Raw genomic sequence first — 23,761 nt, forward strand, 5'->3', positions numbered from 1 at the left:
GATTAAGATTACCCTGTGAACATGGAAGACAAACTCCAGAGCCTCACCGGACTTTTATGAGAGATACTCTCCGACACAAGCATCTTTAACTAACCCCAGGAAGAGACTTCTCCCTTCCCCCTGAGGGATTATAACAATCACCGGCATCCATTCGCCGGAGCTACGCTGTGACTCGCAGCAGAAGACAGTGGCGGCTGCTAGGATATTGACTGTCCTCCCCCGGTTAGGACCACCGCCTGCCAGCTGAGGAAGCGTGGGGATCTAAAATTTTGAGACCGCAGCTGCGGAGAAGCTTTCTGGAGAGGCGGCAGTAGCTTAAGTGCCGCCTGATTCATAGTCGGGGCTCCTGCTCTTACACGCCGCTACATTGCCAAACGCAGACGCAGCGAGGACCCGAGACTGACGGCGACCGGGCCTTACCCGGACCATCGCTGAGGACACCGCTGTGCAGGCGTTTACACACATCTACCGGAGGACAGTGCAGCTGGACACATAGAGGTGCCAGTAAACGAGAGCCGCGGACTGTGGCAAAAGACAAGAGAGGGAGCCGCACTGTTTTCAGTGAACAGCGCTCCAGACCGCTACAGACCCCTCAGCAGCGTCAGTGCCCTCCCTGCAAGTAGGGGCTCAAGGTAAGCCCGGTAACGGGAATCCTCCATAGACTCTAGCGCTCAGCAAGTGTAAAGAAGGGGTTGTACCCTAGACTGACCAGCGGGAGCCAATATTGTGGAACTTGATATGATCTATGCTTAGTAAATTACCATCCCAGCACTAATATTTGAGAGGGAGACGGGGTTACTGTTTAAGCGGGAAGCCTGCTGTGGAACATCACAAAGGGTAATATATACACTCCAATGTTCAAGGAACCGGGAGTTAGGCTGTAGAAGTATAGCCTGCAGAGCGCGTGTTTTACATAAAGTGGACGGGAAGTGCTGTAGGGGAAATCGCCATTTATTGAGGGACAGGGAGCAACGCTGTGGAATGTAAAGCAGACTCTGTGGATTGATACAGAGAATAAATCTTTAAGGTACATAGTACCCATAACAAAGTCTGACCTAGTGACTCCTATCAGTGCCACAGCTCCACCTGGTGGATAAATAAATATTTCTCCGTGACAACAGAGAAGATACACGGAAGGTGTCCCTCTTGCCACCTTACTTATTTAAAGCCGGGAATTGGTCCACTCAAATTAGGGGACTCATTCTAAATAACTCGCTTATATGTCATAATTCCCAAATGGAACAAAAGTCTGAAAATAAAAAACCACTACAAAGCCAAAGGAAAGCCTCTGCATCTTACTCCAGATCAAATACAGATATTCCCACCCTGTTGAGTCCAATTAAGTTCAGATCTCCCCAAAAAGCTGATGACTACAAAACTCATAAAATAACAACGCAATCAAACAGTGCTAAATCCACTTCTCAAAATACCACCCCAATTACTAGGAGCAAAAACTCACCCTCTGCGACAGCTGCCTCCTCAGCATCGAGTCAGCTGATGGATACTTCTGTCTCGACCAAGAGAAGTGCTCCAGAAGAGGAGTGAAATTCGGACTCAGAAAATAAAAATAAAAAAGACCGACCAGAATCTGAACAAAAGACTCCAAAAATGAGCCACAAAGAAATATTCTTTCAAAAAATAACCTCACTGATTGACGAAAAACTAAACTCGGGCTTTGCTAAACATAATGCCTCTTTTGAGGAGGTCTGCAGAGGTTTTACCCAAAAACTGGAAATCTATGAATCCAAAATAATTGACCTTGAAAATAAGACAGAATCACTAACCAGCCAAAATATAGTTTTAAAAAAAGAAATTAACGATCTCAGAACCAAAATGGCAGATTTAGAGGACAGGAGTCGGAGAATTAATTTGAAAATCAGGGGTATTCCAGAAGAAGTAAGCCAATCAGAACTACCAGAATTTGTCAAAACTATTTTCAAAAAAACAATACCAAACCTCAATGCTCTAGATCTATGCATTGACAGAATCCATAGACTCCCTAAACCCCAAGGCATCAAAGCAGACAAACCGAGAGATACGATCCTTCGACTACATTTTTTTGGCACCAAAGAAAAGATACAGAATTACGTCAAAACCAAGGGTTCGCTCCCGGAACCTTATCACCAACTAAAAATATTTACAGATCTCTCAAAACATACTCTGGACACTCGTAGATCTTTCAAGCCTTTAACAGACATTTTAAGAGGAAAAAATATCCAGTACAGATGGGGATTCCCCACTAAACTGATGTTCAACCATAGAGATAAATTCGTAGTGATTAACACCTTGGAGGAAGGTATGGCATTATTCAAATCTCATTCCTGATCTGACTTTAAAGAACTAAAGAGACTTTGGAAAATTCAGGGCTATCGTCTCAATAACCATGGGGTAAAAATGGAGAGCTTTCTTCTTTTTCACGAACTTTTCCCCCAACAGGTCGAGACTTCCTCAGGGAAAAGACCCAGTCTTGAATTTCTTGCTCATACCAGTTATATTGTATTGTATTTGACAAATCCATTTGTTTCTGATTGTTAAACCTTTTTTGTTTTTTTTCTTGGTGTTCCTACAGCTCCTTTGACACTTCGAACTATGCAACTAAAGTGTATGTCCTACAATGTCATAGAGGGCTTAACAGCCCATGGAAGAGGTACACATTGTGGAAAGAAATTAAGCATTCACATGCAGACGTCGTCTGCATTCAGGAATCGAAATTTAAAAAAGGTAATCATCCAAACTTCACCCACAGGGACTTTCTACACTCTTTCTCATCCTCATCTCCCAAAAAAAAAGGCAGGAGTAATCACGTTAATAAAAAACACAGTGCCATTTCATCTTATAGAGGAGGTGGTGGACCCCGCCGGCAGGTACCATATTCTGATCTGTGAAATTAACTCGTCTCAATTTACAATTGTTAATGTGTACTGCCCTAACACAAAACAACTGAGTTTTCTCTATAAAGTGATGAGGAAAGTACAGTTAAAAAAGAAGGGCAATTTGTTCATTCTGGGAGACTTTAATATGGTGCCTGACGGAGATTTGGACTCCACTTCTTCAACTCGCCAATTATCGGGTAGTCTTAATAAATGGATTCAAAATAACGAACTATACGACACATTCAGGTGCCTAAACTCTTCATCCAGAGAGTATTCACATTTCTCATCAGCACATAAAACTTCTGCGAGAATAGACTTGCTTCTCACAGACGTATTCACTCTCACTAAAATAAAAAACTCATCCATACTAGACAGATCAATCTCGGACCACTCTCCCATCGTAACAGAAATGTGGATTGGCCCTTTTTTTTAAAAATTACACATTATGGAGGTGCAATAATTTCCTACTGAACATTCCAGAATATAGAAACGAAATTGCCACGACATTAAAACAATATTTTAAAGAAAACGACACAGAGGAGGTGAACCCACTCACAGTGTGGTGCGCACATAAGGCGGTAATAAGAGGGAAATTGATCCAAATTGCAGCAAGACACAATTCGAAAAAAAGAGAAAAAAATTAAAACTATACAAAAACAAATAAATTCAAAGGAAAATGATCTCTCTAAAACTAACATAAAATCACAGCAAATTTACAGGGAAATCCTCAATTTGAGACAAAAATTAAATAGGGCTATCCTTGATGACTTTGATAAAATCGTTAAAGTATCGAAGTTTAAAGTATACTCTGAAATGAACAAGCCAACGAGATTCATGATGTCCAAACTGAAGAATGAGAGAGTCCGTAGTAGAATATACAAAATTAAAAACGCAGCCGGAGATACAAAACAACACCCGACTGATATTGTAGAGGAATTCGCATCTTACTATAGAAAACTATATAACTTAAACGGAGAGAACGCAATTCCTCAACCAGATCCCCAAAAAATAAATGAGTTCATTAAGAAACTACAACTTCCTAAAATCAGCCCACCAGACCTTTCACAACTTAACTCACCTATACCAATCTCAGAAATTATAGAAACGGTAAACTCACTAAAGTTACAAAAATCGCCTGGCCCAGACGGTCTAACAAACGAATACTTCAAAAATTTTGCAGATATTCTTATCCCTTATATGGCAAAAATTTTTAACCAAGTTTCGGGGGGTGGGACTTTCCCTGGGGAGATGTTGGAAGCAACTCTCATTGTGATTCCCAAGACACCAAATAATCTAGAAGAAGTGAAAAACTTTAGCCCAATTTCCCTGATAAATTCAGATATAAAAAATCTTTTCCAAAATACTAGCCACAAGATTAAAAGGAATCCTACCAAAACTAATCAACGATGACCAATCAGGCTTCATTGAAGGCAGACAAACATCTGACAGCACTAGGAGGCTTATCAACATTATTAATAGAATTAACACTACCCGAACCCCCTCAATACTCCTAACATTAGACGCCGAAAAGGCTTTTGACAGGGTCAACTGGTCTTACCTAAAAACTGTTCTTCTAAATTTTGGTTTCAACAATAAATGGATAGAAACGGTTTTCACTTTATACTCCCAGCCAAGTGCCAAAATCTACACAAATAACACCTTATCCAAATCATTCTATATAAATAATGGGACAAGACAGGGGTGCCCCCTCTCGCCACTGCTGTTCGCCTTGGCGATAGAACCATTAGCCGAAGCAATTCGCATAAATGAAAAAATCACGGGGATCAACACCCCGTCTAAACAATTCAAAATAAGTCTATTTGCAGACGATATGTTGCTATCACTCACAAATCCGATACAATCCATTGCAACATTGCTCGAGATAATAGAGGAATTTTCACAAATATCAAACTTTAAAATTAATAATAGTAAATCGAAAATCTTGCAATTCTACCTTTCAATTACCACAATAAACTCTATTAAAAATAAATCAGAGTTTGCTTGGGAAGAGGAACAAATATCACACCTAGGTATTGTGTTTAAAAAAACAGTACGCAACACAGTTAATGCAAATTGCGTGACATTTCTGGCCACTATCACAAAAGACCTCCAACCCTGGAAAAGCATAGGCTTGTCATGGATGGGCAGAGTGCTAGCAATAAAAACGGTGATTCTCCCGAAACTATTATACATTTTTAGGGCTCTCCCTTTTACCTTTCCAATAACATTCTTTAATAGCTGCAACAAAAAAATCTTCTCCTTTGTTTGGGGAGAGAAAAGAGCTAGAGTAGACAGAACAATTCTCTATAAACATAAATACAATGGAGGAATGGGGATCCCAAACATCCTAGCTTATTATCACGCCATTCTAATCAAACAAAGCCAATACTGGATAAATGAGGATGTCAAACCATCTTGGATGGTACTAGAAAGAGACCATAGCACTTCATGCCCCCTTAAAAATCTTCTTCTCAACCATATATTCAATCTAAAAAAATACAGACTAAATCACCCTATTTTTCTGGCAATTACCCAAGCTTGGGATCATCTTGCCTCACTGAATAAAACTGGGAAGTCAAAACTGAAAGAAAATTTCCCAATATCCCTGATTGCTTCTGTCTACGGATTCTCTGTACCTGAAATATGGCCAAAAAATTTCATTCGAAAGTTGGGAGATATTCTCGCAACGGATAAATTACTCAGTTTTTCCGAGATTAGAAACAAATTCAATCTACCCTCCTCAGGCTTTATGCAATATTGCATAATCAAGGAGTACCTACAAAAATTTATTAGCATGGTCCCTCCGAAAACAGAAGTAATTCACTTCCTTTTAAACAATTCAAACCATAAAATTTTCTGGAGCACTAAATTCCTCTACAGCTCTTTCAATAAGGATAGCGATTTCACAAAAAACAAATATATGTTCAAGTGGGAGAAGGATCTCCAGTTCTGCGCCACAAAAGATCAATGGGAGAGGGCAATAAAAGATTCATATTCTTCAAATATATCAATACCGCTTCACGAATCATTTTACAAATTATTAACAAGATGGTACCGTACTCCCTCTAGGATAGCACATTTCAAACCAGATTCATCCCCATTATGTTGGAGAGGGTGTGGGTTCAAGGGAGATTTGAAACACATATTCTGGACATGCCCAGCTCTCACAGAGTTATGGAATAAGATCTCCATATATATTGGTGGACTTCTTGATAAGAACTTTACTCTTTCCCCTCAAACAGCTCTCTTTTTCTTAGACATGGAGGACGTACACCACTCAACTAAAAAAGTCATAATACATCTTTTACTGATAACTAAAAATATGATAGCCACCTTCTGGAGGAGAACTGACATACCAAGGTTCTCTGACATTGTGGATAGACTAAAGACGCATAATACCTTGGACTTAAAATTCTCAATAGCAAATGGATGCTTGCATAAATACGACAAAAAATGGAGCTTATGGAACACTAAATACCAAGTCTTAGATTAGTTAAGGTTTCTTTGTTGATGACTTTTTTCTTTTTTTGTGTTAAAGGTAGCTTTCTTGCTATTTTCAATGTACATAGTTTGAACATAGAAATTCATGGAAGACCAAGACAGTTCAATATTGAAGTAGATATTCAAGTCTTTACAGATCTGTCTTTGTTACTATTAAAAATTCTTTCTCTCCCTTCCCTATCCCAAACCCTTTCCTTCCCCTTTTCCCCTACTTATCAATGCGAATTATTACACAAACAAAGAGCATGTTTTGAAAAATCTTTTAAAATGCCTAATAAAAATATTTTGAAAATAAGAAACTTGGAGATATAATATTAGCAAGAGTCGTTGATCTCTTGGCCAGAATTTAGCACTCCGATGACCAAATAGTAGATAAAGTGTCGTCTTCATATAAGATAGGAATGTTTTTAAAAATGAGAGACTTAATAGCATTAAACTGCGGACTATATTGAATGGAGTATACCGGTTTGTTATCACTGGAATCACTGGAACTAGTAACCGGTTTCAATGCCACCAAGTCTCTGCGTTCTTTCTTTTGTACAATTCTCCTTGCCCTATCATGGGACCACCAGGGATAACCCCTCCTTTTCAATTTATCACAACATGTGACAATCTCTTGTTTGACAATAGAAGTATCACTACAATTTCTAGTGATCCTCATCAACTCACCCACTGGTATGGATCTAATATGAATTGGGTGACTAGTGGAAGCATGAAGGATGCTGTTACCTGATAGTGGCTTAGAATAAGTGGAGGTAATGAGGTCTAAGGGGTAAGGTTTCTCCTTGTGGAGAGTGACATACCAGCTCTGGCTTGTCAAGGTAAGGAGGCTTATTCGCCGTGCAATGCTCCTCTGGGAAATTTAATATGCAAATTGCCTCTTCAGAGAGAAAGAGGACTTTTACTCTACAGCTCCACCTATTGGTAGTAGCAATCCTACAAGTCACAATCAACCCTTTAACGAGTTTTGTAATATGACTTAGGATAAAAGCCAAATCAGAATCTCAATTTGCACAATTTGGATGTAATGATAGATTTACCTTCAACACCCCGCAACAATAAATCTAAAAATGAAATAGAGGAAGTATCAAAATTGAATGTAAACCACAGATTAAACTCATTAGAATTCAAATACCCCACAAACTCGGCAACACTGCATTCAAAATTCTCTGGGATGAGTCAATAAACAATCGCCAATATGCAACAAAATACTCTTGATTCAGTTCTTCAAAGAGGCCATTCACATTGTTACAGTACACCATTGCTCCATCAACTGTGAAAAATTGTGTTAAAGTGTTACTTCTGTTTCGGTAATAGCACACTTTGACAGCATGAAGAATATTCTTCTGTTCCAACCTAGATGCAAGAAGTTCAGCTTTATCTTTTGACAATGAAAGGTCTCTGATAAGATCATCTAATTCATGTTGAGTAAAACGTTCTGGCTGCTCCATCAGGTACGTACTCATCTTGACTTGAAGTCTCCATTTCTTTGCTAGTAGCTTCAGTTCCATAGTCTTCATTTTCTACTTCATTTTCATCCAATCCAGACAATGGTGGTACAGGAACTGACATGGTACCATTATGTGGAACTGGCTTAATCACAGATTCAAGTTCAGGGTAATTTATCTTATGTTTGTTCTTTGTAGAAAAGCCCTTCAGTTTGACAAAACAAAAGTAGCGGTCATCACTGATTTTTAGGTTCTCTCCAAATCATGGGAACAGCAAATGGCATAGCCACTTTCCTCATATTCAACCAGTCCATTTCAACAACTTGAGCATATCACATGAGGGGCTCAGCTTTTGTATTGATCACCAAGTGGACACTTAAAGTACATCTGATACATCTTTTTAATATCATGAGTGATTGAATGTACTTGGCCTTTTGGTGTAAAAGAACCACACATATAGCAGAAGCTGTTTGGATAATTGATACACTGTCATGGCATTCTTCTCCTTTAAATCAGATCAAACAGTAGAGTAAGTTCAGTTCAATGGTGGTGACAAACTAAAAAAAAAAAAATGTGATGAGCCAACTGACTATATGTAGATATTTCCCCAGAGATGACAGAGGCAGCTTGTATTTAGAGCTGATTTTACTGGAGGTAATCTGGTGGAGCCTATTCCTTACAGATGAACATTTGCAGACAGGCAGTTTCTCAGTGTGATATTGGCTGCTTTCAGGTTCTCTCTGTGGAGACCCTCACTCAGCTACACCTCAGTGGCTGAGCTATATTCTTCCCTCTGAGGCGACTTTGCCCTCCCAGAAATGCAGTGAAAGTCCTCTCACAATGGCGGCTGTTTGCTGCCTTCCCTTCTATCTCCCTGTGGCAGGGCTCAGATCCCTGTAGATGCCTGTCTCCTGTCAGAGTCTCACATACCAGTCCTTGCTGCCATCACCATCCTTTTCTGACTGATTCAAATCTTACCGCCCCATAACAGTTAGCCATAACATGTGACTTTCCGAGAAGCAGTCATAGGTTGACTGTACTGTCAATACTCCTTCCCATAAAACTCAATAAAACCTCTACTGATGTTGTCCCTGTAAGAAAATTCACTATTAAATAAGCCAAGCAAAGAAATGGGAATAACATAGGAAAAACTACATACATTGAAAATGCAGAAATAACAGAATAGCAAAAATACTTATATCTCAGAAACTTTATGTGATAGAGCAAAACTAAGGATGTTTTTGGAATCAGCACATTAAACTCCATAATACAGAAATATTACCTTTGCTGATGACTTTTTTGTCTTGACCACTGCGGTGGCGGTGGTAAAGGTGACGGTTCCACAGGCGCAGCAAACTTTTTGAGCAAAAACCTGTGAAAAACATTATGGATCATGAGAGTCAGCTTGACACGAAAAGCTACAGGGTTGATTACAGCGATCACCTTATATGGACTGTAAGGTAGCGCTCACTGAGTGTATTGGGGTATAAATGGAAAGGTGGGCACCACAGAGAATATTCTAGCTAGGTGCAAGCTTGCGCCAAATTATGCTATACCAAAAAAGAAAAGGAAAGAAGTGCAACAGTGATGCACACACAGCCCAATATTGAATGAAAAAAGGCTTTATTAATACAATGCCAGACAGACAAGGGTAATTAAAAACACTTATAAAAACATGCAGCTAATAACATGTAAAGACAGTGCATAGCAAGGATATATGGCAATAAAAATATTAAGAGTATAATACTCAAATAGAACCATCACCCAGTACGTAATTATGTAAATAGTATGCTGAGAGGGACGCTCATGAGTCCAATCACATAAGGGACAGCAGCTAGCATATAGATAATAAATAGATCCTATAACCCAGAAATATATAAGCATATGTGTATTATACTAAATTCAAACACATGGATGTGCTAATAAATGTCTACATGAATTTTTGGCCCAAAAGGATTGCCACATATTAGACTTTAGAACCCATATATATCCATACCAGCTTAATCTGCCCTAGATCATATCCATGAGTGTCCACAACATGCTAAACAATCCGTAAAAGATCATAGTTACCAGATGGAGAGCATCAGACACCCTGCCTGCACCAGTCCAACGTGTATCGCTGCCTACACAGACAGTTTCCTCAGGGAGAGTGAACACATAGTGGACATTCGTCCTATTTATTACTTGTAAGTGCACTTGCAATTATCCCTCAGGCATTGTCACCTGTGTGCGGGCCTTACGGGTATAATTAATCCTTATGAGCAGCAGTCTAGAGATGTCTATTGAGCATACTCCAGCTACAAAGCTTGCATTCCACTAGAGTCAAAAAAAGTTGATATTTATTAACTTAATGAATACACTGAGGGCTGAGGGTTAATTATCTAAATTCATGAGTTTACACTATGTTATGATGTGGGCTATAAGCTATCGGATATGCATTTAAGTGGTTAATGTATGTGTGCTTTATTACTATGAATAACCATATTTGATCTATGTACTGCAACCTGTGGAATAATCCACACTCTCACACTATAGGATCTATTTATTATCTATATGCTAGCTGCTGTCCCTTATGTGATTGGACTCATGAGCGTCCCTCTCAGCATACTATTTACATAATTACCTACTGGGTGGTGGTTCTATTTGAGTATTATACTCTTAATATTTTTATTGTCATATATCCTTGCTATTCACTGTCTTTACCTGTTATTGGCTGTATGTTTTTATAAGTGTTTTTAATTACCCTTGTCTGTCTAGCATTGTATTAACAAAGCCTTTTTTCATTCAATATTGGGCTGTGTGTGCATCACTGTTGTGCTTCTTTCCTTTTCTTTTTTGGTGAGTGTATTGGGGTACACTCACTTGGCTGCAGATAAACCAGGTCCGGCACAGGCTTTTCACATAACATAGTCCATACTGTTAATTGGACACGGCATAAACCATAGCAGCATGAAGAAAACGATAACAGTCTTACAGCAGACAAAACGAATGTTCATAATGGAGCTCCGCTCCCTTAGCCCTGTGTTCACACAGGCTGTGCTTTGTCCAGCAATCAGGCTCTACAGTCTCTCAGTTAAATCCCCCTGTCCGGGGTTACCTCTTAGTTGCTTCTCACTCCGGACGTCCATTCCCTCCTGGGGACTGTCCGATACACACAGGCCATTATACACAGGCCTCACTCGGTCAGCGGCGTCTGCATGTGCTCTTCAGGAAGGCAGCACACCTTCCAGCACGTCAGCCTTCCAAGACCTTCCACACGGACCAATCAGATCCAGGCACTCTCCCCATATGGCCTACCCTGGTCACCTTATATGATCCGTAGCCACACCCACCGGTGAGATACGGATCACATGGCTATGACCTCATCACAGGTCCTTTCCAGACACCCAGCCATACACATATACAGGTTTACTATGGGCGTTCAGACACACGTCCCTGGATGGGTTTGTAGGTGACTTGTCCCACCCGTCTCACCAAGCCACCTGGAAGCTTTCCCTATTATAAACAGAAACCATCAACAGAACATCTGATTAATACCGGTTCTAGCTTCCATCCCAGGTCCATCCACCCTGGGATATATAACGGTCATTTACCATCCTGCTGTTCATCCTATCTCTATTACCACAATGGATATGCCTGTGTGCATGACCCATACAGCACCCCCTAGCTGTCACAAGGGTCACTGCATCACATACCACCCCCTCTGTTTAAACTTGTGGGTTTGAACACTTGTCACATACTGGTTGTCTCGAGACCGGGTACCCACTGTCACCTTGCCCTACAAGTTGAGAGGACCAGCTCAGTCTGTTTTGGGCATCATACGGCATCATATTTACGTTAGGCCTCCCCCGCCCCCAGCAGTCAGTATATCGGCCTTGGGCTTTGACCTTCCAGTCAAAGTCCGTCTGTGTCACCAGACCCTTTTTAGTCTCCACACTTTCCCTGTCTGCTCCGTCCCCCGACTTTACTCTCCACGACCAGCTCTCCCGGTTGGTGCGGTCATAAATCTTACGTAGAGTCGAGCCCACTCTCTGGTCTGACCCATGTAGTACATCTAAGGAGCTGCTGTCTAGGTCTCTCAGTCTCATACTGTGAGAAGAACTGCCACTTGCAGATTTGCGACGTTCACGTTTTGCTGAAAGTCTTTGGCTACCCGCCATCTCATTAATTGGAGGGTACCTTCTGGTCCTTATACCCCGGGATGAAGGCTGCCACCATCTGATGTTCCGCATCTATTTATTAATCTGCAGTTGGTCCAGTCTCAATTGCTCTATCTCCTGCAGGTACGTTACTCGGTATTTCAGGAGCATCCGGAAGTTCCTAAGGCTTTCCATGGAGCCAACCACAATGATGGGAATCATGCCATCTTTACCAGATACCTGGACTTCACCATCAGGAGGGATCCTCACCCTCACCACACCGGAGATATCCACAAGGTCCTGCATCACTTTACCGAGCCTTCCAACAACTCTCCACCAGATATTTGGGAGCCGGAATTACATCTTCACCTACTTTACTGTGCCTTCTCTGGTTGACAGTACCACCGACTGCCGAGTCTCAGGTGCCCATTGCACCCTACACGCTTTGACCACCTTTTTAAAAGCCTCATGCACCCCTTCAGGCTTCTTGTGCATCTTCGGGTAAGTCAATCACACACTTGAAGGTCGTGGGCTCGCTCTCTTTCTGGACAGATGGCTCCGGGTTTTACCACGGACACTTCCCTCAATACAGTTGTCCCGACTGGGGAACTATCTTGTTCAGCTTTGAGCTCAATCTTCAGGAAATTTTACCTCTTTGAGACCCCTTGCCAAGATGGGCACTGGCAATTCCGTCTTGTGATTACTCTGGCACGGCCGCTGGAAGTCTTCGACCACCAACTTTCCTGCAGAAGGCCTCTTACTGCTCCTCTGAGCACTTCCACATCTTCCCTAAGGGTTTTGTTCATGCTTTGCCACGTTGACAGGTGACAGGAAAAAAGGAGATTGACGGCACTCCAGGAATAAAGAAAAAATATATATTTTATTGTGGCAAATTAAGCCATATTAAAATCAAGTTGCCTGATGCGTTTCGAGTGCCTGGTGTGCACTCTTAGTCATTAGTTCCTATGACTAAGAGTGCACACCAGGCACTCGAAACGCGTCAGGCAACTTGATTTTAATATGGCTTAATTTGCCACAATAAAATATATATTTTTTTCTTTATTCCTGGAGTGCCGTCATTCTCCTTTTTTCCTGATTCCGCTATGCTAACTAGCTTGGACGTGCACCCTCCACATGTGAATTGGCTCGTCTAATTTGGATTCATCTCATGGCAGCTCCAAGTCCTCCCTTGTTGACAGGTGACCTCTGAGCTCCAAGACTTCTTTCTCGAGCTCCTCCACTCTGTGCTCGGCCGTTTGTCTCAGGGCCATGACTGCCGAGAGCTCGGACTCTAGGTGGCGCAGCCGCTCCAACTGCATGGAGTTGGCAACTTCCATACTCGCCACCTTTAGACATTCCTTCGCCAGCTGTTGACACATCTCTTCACGCCCTTGCTCCAAGTCTCATATGTGCGCCTCTACCCGGTGAAAACTGTCAACTCGCTCTTCCTAAGTGTCCTTCTCCTGGGTCAGTTTGTTAACTTGACCCTCTAGTCATTGGGTGATGGCGGTCAAATTGGAGATCTTCTCCTCTTGTTCCAACTTCTCCGAGGATGCTGTTAGTTCAGCCCCTTTCCGACTTTTACCCCTCCTGCAACGGGAGGACGTCTGGTCACTTAGCCCTGAGTCAGTCTTACTGCACTCCTTGTCACTGTCATCACCATCGTAATGGGAGCCACCACCCCCTGATCGGTCATCCAATACGCAGCAGTCCCCATTTCTAATGATGTTGGACCCCACTCCCGGATCCTCCCCATCTCCAACGGTCACACAATCTGGTTTGTCTACCAGTGTCAACCTATCTTCACCTTGTGGAGCACTGTCATTATCATTCACACTGTGGTACCCGTCAGGTGACATCATGTCCGTACGTTTGGCAGACTCACCCTTCCCTCTGGTCATCCCAACATCTATCCCGTCACGGTTGGAAGATGTTACTGCCTTAAGGTATGCAACCCCCTCAGCCAAGAGCCCTCCATCCTCCTGCTGTAGAGGTGCTCCTCTCTCCCACAAGTCAGAGAACAGCTCAGAGTCCTGGCATATGACTACTGGACAACTTAAATTCGGGACTATAGCGACATCCTGTCCAGTACTGTCCCAGATCGTCTCAAGGATCACCCTGGCCACTGGATAGTGCCTAGTGCTCCCATGAACGCAAGTGACCCCGACCTTCTTATTGGGTATTACAAATCCTTAGGGTGCCAACCTCACCAGAGTCACTGGAGTCCCAGAATCGACCAGTCCATACATTTCCTCGTTCACCTGCAGGGCACACCCCCGTAGTCTCTTGCCAGGCGGGTAGTACACCAGGCATAAAGGACACCTATAGTACATTTGCCGCTGGCAACAGTTCGTCTGCACCATCCCTTTTACGTTGGGATGCTCCTCCCCCTTTTGGGCTATTATCCCCTTTTGGGACTCTGCCTCCCTCTGGGACTCCACCTCTTTTTGCGTCACCACCCTGATTTGTGCCACCGCCCCCTTTTGGGATTTCCCTATGTCCCCTCTACAGGCCTTCTTAGGCCAGAGTTCACACGGTACCGTTTATGTCTTTTGGGCTTATACTGGCCCTTTAAGAAGACAAATACTCTGATGTCCTCTTACGATACCACACCAGCTCCTGCTGGCACTGCCACAGCTCCTGCTGTAGCCGCAAATCACCGGCACCTCCGGCTGCCACTCACAAACAGCTGCTGGCGTCACTGCAGCTCCTGCTGTGCCGTATTCGTGGACCCACCGATCCACAGCAACCTTCGTAACCCCGCCAAGTTACAGCCAGCCGCTTGTCACCTTCGTAACCCCGCCAAGTTACAGCTAGACGCTTGTCACCTTCATGACCCCACTGGGCCACCACAAGCTGACTTGAGAGGGAGAAAAAAAAACAACGCAAAAACACACGTGGCCTGTCCGTGTGCTATTCAGGACGTCCGTACCCACGTGGAACCGTCCAACACACAGGCCTCACCGGGTGCTATTCAGGGATCCAGCCCTCCTCCCAGTTTCCAAACACACCGGTCACCAGGGCCTCAGCGGGTGCTATTCAGGATGTCCGTCTCCACCTGAGACTGTTCAACACTCACGCCCCACCGGGTGCTACTCAGGGATCCAACCCTCCCATGGTTCCCAACACACCGGCCACCAGGTTCAGGGCCTCAGCGAGTGCTATTCAGGACGTCCGTCTCCACCTGAGACCGTCCAACACTCACGCCTCACCAGATCCAAGATCGTAGCACGTGCTCCAGGGATCCGATTCTTCTCCCAGAATTTCCCAACACTGACCCTCCAGGACCTGGCACCCTGAACCATTCAGGTACACAGTCTTTTCTGAGAGTCACCAGCGTTGCCACATGTGCTGCTTGCAACCATTGCCTGTTATGAATGGGAAACTGAGGAGGAAAAAAGACAACAAGCTAAGTCTCAGAAAACCAGAGAAATTGGTAACTATGCAGATTGCAGATCCCTGATCTTAACCGCACAACTAGCAGCAGTCGTGGAGCATTCCTACGTTGGTCCTAGACGCCTCGTCACAACCGGAGAACTACATAAGCCTAAAGCAGGAAAAGAGGAAAACTAACTGCCCCAGAGCAGACCCCAAAAGAAAGACAGCCCTCCACATGTATTGATAGTGAAACAAGATGAAAATACAAACAAAGGCAGGAAAATAGGCTGAGCAAACGATGGGGCCCGGCTAACTAAAAAGGACAGAAAAGGAAAGAAACTGTCTGCAATCTGCCAAAAAAAACCTACAAAAATATTGTCCAACACTTCTGATAGCAAAATTAACCCTGAAGTCACTAGACTTCTAAACCTATATCAGCACTCTGAAATATTCTGAGACAGAGCAAAAAAGAGGCCAATCTAATAAGGGACAAAAAGCAGATTGGCAAATACTGATTAATAGGAGTGGAATTTCAGCATAGCCCCAGCAGGGGCAGGCTGAATACACAAAAAACTGAATTGACCAACAAGCGCAAGTGTGAACAATAGCAAAAAACAAACTTAACTTGAGAAGACTGGAAGAGAGCTGAAGTCCACGACCTGAGAAGCAGACTGAATACCAGCACCCGGATAGGGCGTCGGCTGTCTTATATCCAGTCTGATACTCCAGAGATCCAATCGTTATCTTCCTCATCAGGTGGCTGATCACTACCACTTAAACCAACCGCACTACCTCCTGTCACCACCAGAGGGAGAACAGAAGGGGAACTCTCAACTGGTGGAGCAGAAAATGAGTTCATGACAATTGCCCCTAGCAACCAATTTTGTAGTCCTGTTCACCTTATATGATCCGTAGCCACACCCACCGGTGAGATACGGATCACATGGCTATGACCTCATCGCAGGTCCTTTCCAGACACCCAGCCATACACATATACAGGTTTACTATGGGCGTTCAGACACACGTCCCTGGATGGGTTTGTAGGTGACTGGTCCCACCCGTCTCACCAAGCCTCCTGGAAGCTTTCCCTATTATAAACAGAAACCATCAAAAGAACATCTGCTGATTAATACCTGTTCTAGCTTCCATCCCTGGGCCACCCACTCTGGGATACATAACGGTCATTTACCATCCTGCCGTTCATCCTATCTCTATTACCACAATGGATATGCCTGTGTGCATGACCCATACAGCGCCCCCTAGCTGTCACAAGGGTCAATGCATCACAGGACGAATAAACTTAGAACCTAATTTACTAGAAGCAAATTTCAGTTTAATATTTTTGGTGGATAGCCATTCTAAATCAATCATTCACCCCCAAGTCCGAACCTGACAATTATTTATCAGCCATACGTTTGTATTTGTCCCGCCTGATCTTTGAATTTTTCTGAACCCCTTCCCACATAGATAAGAGCAAATAAGAAATAAGACTATTGTTCCTCTCCAGAAACCCTCGAAGACTCATCTATACTGAAGGTATAGCATTGAGGATGGAAACTATATGCGCCTAAAAATGGTGACCTACCAGTGGACTCCCTACGATGATTTGGTAATGCAAACTCAGCCAGTGGTAGAAAAGAAGACCAAACCTCCTGGTTATCTTACACAAAACATCTGAGGTAAGTCTCCAAACTGTGGTTTAGGCGTTCAGTAGGCCATTAACTTGAGGATGAAACAGCAAAGAAAAGGATGGATGCATCTCTAAATGAGCACCACATCTGAGGGAACCCCGTGAAGCTTCATGATCTCAGTATTAAACATCTGTGCCAGTGTCTTGGCGTTAGAGAGAGCAGGTAAAGCTATAAAGTGCACCATTTTACTAAACCTATCAAAACTAAGGTAATAGTTTTACCAGAAGCTGAAGGAAGATCCGTAATGAAATCCATTGATAAATGAGTCATTGGTCGCTCAGGCATGGTTAATGGTAAAAGAGCCCCAGATGGATGAGTATGTGGGGTCTGGGAACGCGTATAGACACAACATGAAGACACAGTCAACTACATACTTACGCAACCTTAACCTCTAAAAACAACGAGAAAGGAGGTCTTAGGTCACCTTACTATCTGGGTGACCAGTCAGAGCCAAGATATGATGTGCCTTCAAAATTTTAAGATGCAGATAAACAGGTACGAACAATTTCCCTGAAGGACCAACAGGGGAGTTGCCCTGAGCCTTCGATACCTCACCCTCAAGCTCAAAACATATTGCGGAAATGACCACCCCTTCTTGTAAAATAGGGACAGTATTGTCAGTATTCCCATCGCCAGGCAAACTCTGAGACAAAGCATCCGCTTTGACGTTCTTAATCCCAGGACAGTCATACACATGATGTGGAGACAGTTCTCAAGCCCCTTTTCAGCGAACACGTCAAAATCAGGCAGGGAAGATGGAATGTTTTAGTGGAGACACTAGAAACAGTAGCATCTACGCAATTATTTTAGCAAAAATGACAAGAAGTACTAGCCAGGACCCAGATTATATAGGAGATGGGAGTGGCTAACAGTGCACAGCTGAGAGCCTTAATGCTCCAGAAGCTCTCAACAGGGCAGATTAACTCCTGCACTGCCAAAAGAAATTTACACTGTTTAATAAGAAGGTGAAGTGCTTCTAATCAGTGCAGGAGTAGGAGAAATCAGACACTGCGGTCTTCTGGGTCCTCTCTGTTGTGATAACCCATGACAATTCCTCTTCCGGTCAGTCTTCTTGCTGGATTTTATGAAGTTTAGACTCTGCCAGGGAGACTCAATCTGGGTCATCATAAACGAGGTCAAGACCCGGGAAATGTCCACCCACTGACTGGAGTGACAATGAGTGGATGGGAGTGAGAAGGCCCAGGATTGAGGGTCTCCTTGAAGAAGGGAAACAACAGTCCCCACCCTCTACCTCACTCCCAGATGGCCGAGAACGAAGCCTGAAATAGAGCTTACAGATGTCCTGGAATGCAGCAAATCTATCCCAACCATCAGAAAACCTGTCCACTTTAGGTTCTTGTTCAGCTATCTGTTGCGTCAAGACCTTAGACCGTAGGTCGGACAGCCCAACAGACAGACCCTGCAGTTGTCTCGCATGGTTAAAGAGGAGAAAAAGTAGCATGCAAAACACTGGGATCACCAAATAAACAATAAATCAATCTTTATTCAAATTTCAACACTGCATTAAAAACATTTAAAATGCATATAGCCTAGAAAAAACACACACTAAGGCTCACAATAGGGCTCTGCCCTTGTCAAACCCCCAATAAGCAATAATGTATCATGCGCTAAACAAGGCATGTGAAAGTGATAATATTGTGGCCAATTATGTTGAGCATCCGTCCTGGTGAGCATGACCAACTATAATACATACATAGGTTTCAATAGAATGATGTAAGTTGATAAGTGAAAAAGTTTCCAAATAATACAATGTGAAGCAAACCGTAAGATAAACAAGCGAATGTTGCAGATGAAGCAGCATAAACAGATGCAACACAATAGTAAATGAATGTGGCCAAACAGGATTAACTGACAAAGATCCCTATTGGTCGTGCCTTCCATTCCTTTTCTTCATGTCTCGCATGATTAGCAACGGGATCTATTTCAAGATCCAGAAAAATCTGAGGTCAGTGAAAATGTCACACTGTGATGGTCTTCTTTAAGGAAGGAGGGCCTCAAACTGTCCCTTGAACTGAGACTCTAAGGGTCCAGTCACATTTAGCGATGCACCAGCGATCCCGACAATGATACGAGCCGGTCAGAATCGCTGGTGCATTGCTAAATGGTCGCTAGTGAACTGCCAAACAGGCAGATCTCACCAGCGATGCAGCAGCGATCGGCGGTCGTTACTTACCTGTCAGACGTGGCCATGAAGACGTCCTCCCGCCCATGTCCACACGTTGCTCGTCGGTGCCAGCAGGAAGTCCAGCAGGAAGCCACCGCCGAGAAACGGCCCAGAACGTTCTCGCGCGATCAGCGATAGCCAGCGGGGGAGCCGGTTGGTTGTAAGTGTCACATATAGTGATATCGCTAGCAATATCGCTGCTGCGCCACATAATCGGTGACACTTATGCGAGATCGCTAGCGATCTCGCTTAGTGTGACGGGGCCTTAACTATCCCTGTCCCAGGGGTCCTATTAAAGATAGAGAGTCCAGAGCGTCCAAACTTACTATGTTCCTATTAATGTCCTAAGCTATCCCCATCCCCAGGAGGCCTCAGACAGATATGTTAGTGTATAAACATGTAAGACAAACAGGGATAACAAAATGCAACTTACATACAAAAACACAAGGGGTAGGGAAGTATATAGGAAAGGATAGGCAGGTACTAACCAAATGGGAATGCGAATAAAGAGGAACAAATACACTCAAAACAGCATGCAACAATCTCCAGTAGCAATAAGATCTTCAATACAGCACAGGGTTTCCAAGAAGAAAGGAAGCTAAGCTTTCACTGCCAAGACAGAGAGGGTCTGGTCAGATTTTATAGGAAGAGTTAACAACCAGATTAGAAGCAGCAGAAATGGAGCTGCATGTTTCTGACCAGCATAGACAGGGTCAGTAACCTCTTCAGTATAAAGGAAACCAAATTAATTTAATATTGGATCCCAACACACAGGCTAAATGGAAGATCTGCGATTCACAATACGCAGTGATCTTCTGCACCCAGATCTTCCATGTTGACGTGACACACTCGTGACAGTATCTTCATGGCTACTGTTGTGCCCACTGGAGGATTCTGCGGAGGGCCAATCCAATAGAGAATTTAAGAAGAGTCCAAATGTTTTTATTTAGGTTTTCCTTAGATCCATAAAGATTTGATATCCTGACAGGAGAGAGAAAATCCTTACCCTTTCTTGCTTTCCTGTTATGGGATCAGATCCCGTTTTGGGTAATAATTATAATGACCTAACAGCATGATAATGAATACTGCCTTAGATGCAGTGGCGGATTATAATGAGGTCAATCTGGGCAGTAGCCCAGGGCCCAGTGGTGTGGGGGGGCCCACCAGCCCAAGGAAAATTGCCCCGTTATAATCCACCACCATAGCGCCACGCCCCCCCATGTACCGACCCCTTCCTCCCCCTCCCAGACCCACCGGCCACCGCAGCGCCAGCCCCTCACTGATAAATCCCTGCTCTGTGCGCACAAGACCAGTGATGAGGTCACAGGAGGGGAGGAGTCAGGGGTTACATGATCAAGGCTTCAGTCGGAGGCGCCTGATCATGTGACACCTGACTCCTCCCCTTCTGTGACCTCATCACAGGTCCTGTGCACACAGCCCTCAATGTATTGTATGCGGGACTCTGCAATGTATTGTATGCGGGACTCTGCTGTGCTGGTTGTCATGGTGCTGGATGAGGGAATTATGTGTGGGGTCAGGAGGGGTTTACAGGGTGGATGTAGCTGCGTGTGTGTGCGAGGTGTACAGAGCAGAGCCGCGCATGTGCAAGGTGTACGGAGCAGAGCCGCGAATGTGCGAGGTGTACGGAGCGGAGCTGCGTGTGTGCGAGGTGTACGGAGCAGAGCCGTACGGAGCAGAGCCGCAAATGTGCGAGGTATAAGGAGCAGAGCTGCGAATGTGCGAGGTGTACGGAGCAGAGCCGCAAATGTGCGTGGTGTACGGAGGGGAGCCACCCATGTGCGAGGTGTACGGAGCAGAGCCACACGCGTGTGAGGTGTGCGAAGCGGAGCCGCGTGTGTGTACGAGGTGTATGGAGCGAAGCTGCATGTGTGTACGAGGTGTACGGAGCGAAGCCGCATGTGTGTACGGAGTGAAGCCGCGTGTGTGTACGATGTGTACGGAATGGAGCCCTGTGTGTACGGCGCAGAGCCGTGCACATGCGAGGTGTACGGAGCAGAGCCGCATGTGTACGAGGTGTACAGAGCGGAGCCACGTGTGTGTACGAGGTGTACGGAGCGGAGCCGCGTGTGTGTACGGAGCAAAGCCGTGTGTGTGCGGAGCGAAGCCGCGTGTGTACGAGGTGTACAGAACGGAGCCAAGTGTGTACAAAGTGTACAGAGCTGAGCCATGCGTTTACGGAGCGGATTCGCGTGTGTACGAGGTGTATGGAGCAAAGCCGCATGTGTGCAAGGTTTACGGAACAGAGCCATGTGTGTACAAGGTGTACAGAGCATGGCCGCATGTGTATAAGGTGTACGGAGCAGAGCCGCATGTGTGCGAGGATTACGGAGTGGAGCCATGTGTTTACTGAGTGGAGCCGTGTGTGTGCGAGGTGTACGGAGCGAAGCTGTGTGTACGAGGCATACAAAGCGGAACCGTGTGTGTATGAGGTGTGCGGAGCCATGCGGGTACAAGGAGTATGATGGGGAGCATTCATACCTCCCTACCATCCCAGATTCTGAGAGTCTGTCCCACTGCCCCGACCTGGAGCTTAATTTTCCTGCTGACACAGGAGTATATGGCGGAGCCCCGAGGAGCACTTGAAACCTCGAACGTGACATTCCATCGGAAGTGACGTGCTAGAAGCTGACCGGAGGAGATTGTGACGGAACCATGGAGGCACTTCAGGGAATGCTTCAGATCATCACCATGTCCTCCTCTGACAGCACAGACAGCGGGATCGCCTTGGACTCGGGGATGTTGGTCATGTGAGTGGATCATGATATGTCCTGCACCAGGAGGCTCAGGTGGGCACTACAATGTGAGTCGGGCTGATATAGTATCTTTATAGAATCTTTGTTTCTTTCTCTGTTCTTTCTTTCACTATCTGTTCATTCTTTCCCCTCTTTCTTTCTCTCTCCCTCTCTGTTCTTTCTTTCCCCTTTCTTTTTTCTCTCTTTGTTCTTTCTTTCACCTCTTTCTCTTTCTTTGTTCCTTCTTTCCCCTCTTTCTTTCTTTCTTTCTTTCTTTCTTTCTTTCTCTCCCTCTTTGTTCTTTCTTTCTTTCTTTCCCCTTTCTTTTTTTCTCTCTGTTCTTTCTTTTCCTTCTTTCTTTCTCTCTGACCTTCCTTTCTCTCTCCCTCTCTGTTCTTTCTTTCCCCTCTTTCTTTTTTTCTCTGTTCTTTTTTTCTGTCCACTCTTTCTTTCTCTCTGTTCTTTTTTCCTTTCTCTCTCTGTTTCTCTCTTTCTTTCTTTTTCCTTTCTCTCTCTGTTCTTTCTTTCTTTTCCTCAGTACCAGTCAGTGTGCCCACAGTACCAGTCAGTGTGATCAGCAGTGCTAAATGGGTGTGGTTGGGGAGTGGACATGGGTGTGACTAGTTGTGAAATGGCTGTGGTCGAGTGGCCGGTAGCCAATCATCATAGTGGAAGTCATCTGCTTACATTAACTTTGTTATATTTGCATGCAATGGGCACCTCTAGTAAGGTGGGCACGAGATGGCGGGTCTTGTCACCTCTGCCTCACACATAAGTTACTATCAGGTGTACTTTATTCCTGCCACATTTCTTTCTTGGCCTACTGAGAGAAATGTTTTGACCAGTTGAAAGTTATACAACCTGAGGATTGTGCATGTGTGCACTGCCCGCATATATGTATATATTTACTTACTCCGACCCCTATATAAACCCTGGCTCTCCAACCGCCGCCCACTTTCTCATGCTCCTGTTCCAATCCTGGGGTGTTTTTTGGTCCCCCCTTGGTCCTCCACATGCTGAACATCTGGGACATGACTAACATTGCGCAATGTGTGCTTGTTCGTCGCCAGATGCAGCGTCGTGTCCAGTGTGTGAGGAGACGGCGACTTGTCTGTGGCGTTAATCCCTCTGCTGGCATGTTGGGCACAGCCTGTGACAAGGAGCGTCTCTTCCTGTGTATCCGGCCACAGGCTGCACATCGGAGGCTGCTTCTATCTGGGGAAGTTCATGAAGCAGAAGCGTCTGTGTGACTCATGTGAAGTAACTCGTCTGACAGGTCATGGGTCCAGGTCAGCAGGTGATTGCAGACTATTAGCTGGTTTCGATGTTAGGTACAGGTGAGTCAGGACTAGATGTTGGGTGGAAGCCTTCAAGTATTTGTAAGGCCTCGGGCACACGCTGAGTATTTGGTGAGTTTTTACCTCAGTATTTATAAGGCCTTGTGCACACGCTGAGTATTTGGTGAGTTTTTACCTCAGTATTTATAAGGCCTCATGCACACACTGAGTATTTGGTGAGTTTTTCATTCAGTAATTTGTAAGGCCTCATGGACATGCTGAGCATTTGGTGTTTTTTACCTCAGTATTTGTGAGGTCTCGTGCACACGTTGCGTATTTGCAGAGTTTTTTTACCTCAATATTTAACCCCTTGCCGCACCGTATGCGTCATGAAAACTAGTGACTTCCTGACCCCATGACCAGGGGGTCCACAGAGTCTGAACAGCTCGGGGCCCTGGCTACGCTTAATCCACCCCTGCTTAGATGTACTGCATGAGAAATACACTATCTGTTGTG

The sequence above is a fragment of the Dendrobates tinctorius genome, unplaced genomic scaffold, assembly GCF_039654945.1.
Source record: "Dendrobates tinctorius isolate UK_male_01 unplaced genomic scaffold, ASM3965494v1 ptg000107l, whole genome shotgun sequence".
NCBI lineage: Eukaryota > Metazoa > Chordata > Amphibia > Anura > Dendrobatidae > Dendrobates > Dendrobates tinctorius.